The sequence below is a fragment of the Salvelinus sp. IW2-2015 genome, unplaced genomic scaffold (assembly GCF_002910315.2).
Source record: "Salvelinus sp. IW2-2015 unplaced genomic scaffold, ASM291031v2 Un_scaffold1751, whole genome shotgun sequence".
Taxonomy (NCBI): Eukaryota; Metazoa; Chordata; class Actinopteri; order Salmoniformes; family Salmonidae; genus Salvelinus; species Salvelinus sp. IW2-2015.
Genome location: NW_019943132.1, coordinates 43,217 through 46,818, shown reverse-complemented (window position 1 = coordinate 46,818; position 3,602 = coordinate 43,217).

Sequence of the window (3,602 nt, the reverse complement as noted above, 5' to 3'; positions counted from 1 at the left end):
GAGCCAAGATTTTCAAAATGTTCATAAATGACACGATAGTCAAATAATAATCAGGAATAAATATCAGTTGGCTTTTTCATAGCCGATCATTAGAAGTTGAAAGACAGCAGGTCTGGGACGGTAGGGGTTCCATAACGCAGGCAGAACAGCTGAAACTGGAATAGCGCAAGGCCAGGCGGACTGGGAGAGCAACAGGGTTAAGTTTAAAGGGATTAAAGTTAGGGTTAAGTTTAGGGTTAAGTTTAGGGTTAAATTTAAAGATTAAAGTTAGGGTTAGTAGTTGCAAAGGTAGCTGAAAAGTTGCTAATTAGCTAATATTCTAAGTTGTCTGTGATGAGATACGAACTCGAATCCTTTGGGTTGCTAGACGTTAACGTTATCCACCTACTCCATCCACACCGGACCCATCCACACCGACCCCCCCGATCCACCCGACGACCCATCCACCACGACCCATCCACACCCACCGACCATCCAATAACACCGCCCATCCACCAACCCCGACCCATCCACCCGACCCATCCACCCCGACCCAGTCCACACCGACCCATCCACACATAAGATGCCATTTGAGACGCATCCCTGGTTTCTACCGTCTGGTTATCATCATTGTTTGTAATTGTCTGAAAAGGGCCAGAAGTATTTTTTCTTGACAATAGAAACCTCCAAAACTGTATGGAGTTGTAGGCCTAGTCTTCATTGGGAATCATTTATTTCATTGTCTCCACCAGTGGGCTTAGAGAAATTATTGTTCTGTGTATAAATAGCCATTGTGACTCCTGTTACAGGCGTTGGGCCGATAAATTCAGGCTTCTATTTACAATGGGTTTGTCCCAAATGGCACCCTATTCCCTACGCAGTGCACTACTTTTGACCAGGGTCCTATGAGCCCTGGTCAAAAGTAGGGCACTATATAGGGAATAGGGTGCTATTTTGGACAGAGGCAATAACTGTTTTAACCTAATTGCAAAATAGACTGTTATAATAACCATCTGAACGGAATAGCCTTTACTTCACTGTGAAAAGAAACACTTAAAATGTGTCACAATCAAAGGATCAACAACGTCTTGGCACCAGAAAGCGGTGCTTTCTCTAACAGCCAGCAGCGACCACAATATGGCAGCGCAGATAAATAATGAATGTTTATTGTGAAGCTGCTTTCAAATGACTATAATTTAAGTCTTTCATTTTAAATTTGACTGTCTCAACTCACTGCGCCAGCGTCAGGTAACGCATCATCAAAGTGATCCAGTCCGTTCCGTTCACAACCCATTCTATATCCCAGAATCCTTCAGCTGGATGTCTCGGACTTATATCTTCTTGATGAGCTGAAACTGAGTGTGTGTTCCAAATTACACCCTAATTTCTGCAGTATGTAGTACACTACTTTTGACCAGAGCCCTATGTGCCAGAGACAGGCAATAGGATAGTCTTATTTGAAACAAATGATGGATGGAATGAATAATATACATATTTGTTCTCAACCTGAATCATATTTGTTATTAACGGTTATCAACCTGAATCATATTTGTTATTAACGGTTCTCAACCTGAATCATATTTGTTATTAACAGGTTCCTTATTTATTATTATTTTATATTTTATTTTTTATATCAAACCTGAATCATTTTGTTATTAACGGTTCTCACCTGAATCATATTTGTTATTAACGGTTCTCAACCTGAATCAATATTTTGTTAATTACGGTTCTCAAACCTGAAATGCAATTTGTTATTAGCGGTTTTCCACCGAACATCATATTTTGTTTAATTAACCACGGTTACTCTCTCCCACTGAATCATAATTGTGTTATTAACGCGGTTTGCTGCAACCTGAATCAATATTTGTTATTAACTGGTTATCACTACATATTGATTACGGAATCTCAACAACATTTGTTTTAACGGTTATCAACCTGAATCATTGTTGTTATTAACGGTTCTCAACCTGAATCATATTTGTTATTAACGGTTCTCAACCTGAATCATTATTATTAAAGCTAATCTACAACCCTAAAAAAACAATACATCTACAAAGATGATTCACCAACTTGTTTGACATTAAGAAAAATGTGTTCCTCTTGAATTTATTAATACATTTTATATCCGTGCATATGAAGTATGACAACGCCCACTCTGCGTGTACATCCTCAATGGCCTCCTCCCTATTCCGTATATAGGGCACTACTTATGACCAGGGTTCTTTGGCCCAGGTAAATGGAGGGGTCTCATCGTCTGATACAAGACAGTTTCGGACACCACGAGGTTAGAGGGGTTTTGTTAGACATTTTTTATTTATACATTTTGTGATTTTTTTTTCTCAATAAATGAGATATTGTGAAATGAATTGCCTTTGATATAGCGAAAGTATCAATTCTAATTGATGGACAGTGGTGACCAGATTACGTTACTGCGTTACTATAATGGTCTCTAATGGTCTCTAATGGTCTCTAATATTCATGCATAATAATTAATAAGGATGCATAATTACTGTAATTTATTGTTCAAAATAGATGTATATCTGATTACGGTGACCTCAGAAATAGTGTTATTACAAATGACTAATCTGCAAATGTCTTGTTACAGAAACTGTCTACAGCTCCATATCAAAACTCCCTTGAGAGATGTAAGTGAATTGGTATTTCAAAAAACAATGGTAACACTGATCAAAATCCAATTGTTTTCTTTGTAGCTGATGAAGTTTGAATACATATTGAATAAACCGGGGGGCGTGAGACGAATGTCAAATTTTTCACAAAATAGAAATGRACAATTTAATCAAATGAAAGTGGTATTGAAGGCATCAATCTGGTCACAGAGAAGAGAACACTGACTGTGTTGGCTCGCCAGAGAACATGCCATAATTCATGTCCCTTATAAAAACCCATTTACTTGATGAATAAACAGCCTGTCACACTGTTTGGCACCCTTTTCTTTATTTTTTCTTCTTTTTTTACATTTACATAAATGTAATTTTTAGATGCCATAGTCGATGCTCACCTTTTTACCCTGAGATAGGCCTCAGCTCCTTACGTAGTTATCGCCGAGACCCCGAGCTACAGGGGCTCGGCTACTGGGACCAAAGGGGATTGGAGGGGCGTACGTGACTGCACACGTACTACATTTAGGTTAATTACTTGGCACTTATCTTCCTGGGGAAAAAAAGGGTTGAAATCAGAGTATTGAGATCTGAGATAGCCGCCTACTTAAAATACTATGGTTTATTATGGAGCCAATGAATATAAGCGTCTGTAGTGTAGAATGCTTCAATAACAATGGAGGGAGAAACAAATATAAATAATAGAAAAATAGAAACATAACAAGGAATAAATACACAATGAGTAATGATAACTTGGCTAAATACACGGGATACCAGTACCGAGTCAATGATAACTTGGCTATATACACGGGGTACCAGTACCGAGTCAATGATAACTTGGCTATATACACGGGGTACCAGTACCGAGTCAATGATAACTTGGCTATATACACGGGGTACTAGTACCGAGTCAATGTGCGGGGGTATGAGGTAGATATGTACATATAGGTAGGGGTAAAGAGTGTTAGGCAGGGATAGACAAGTGTTAGGCAGGAATAGACAAGT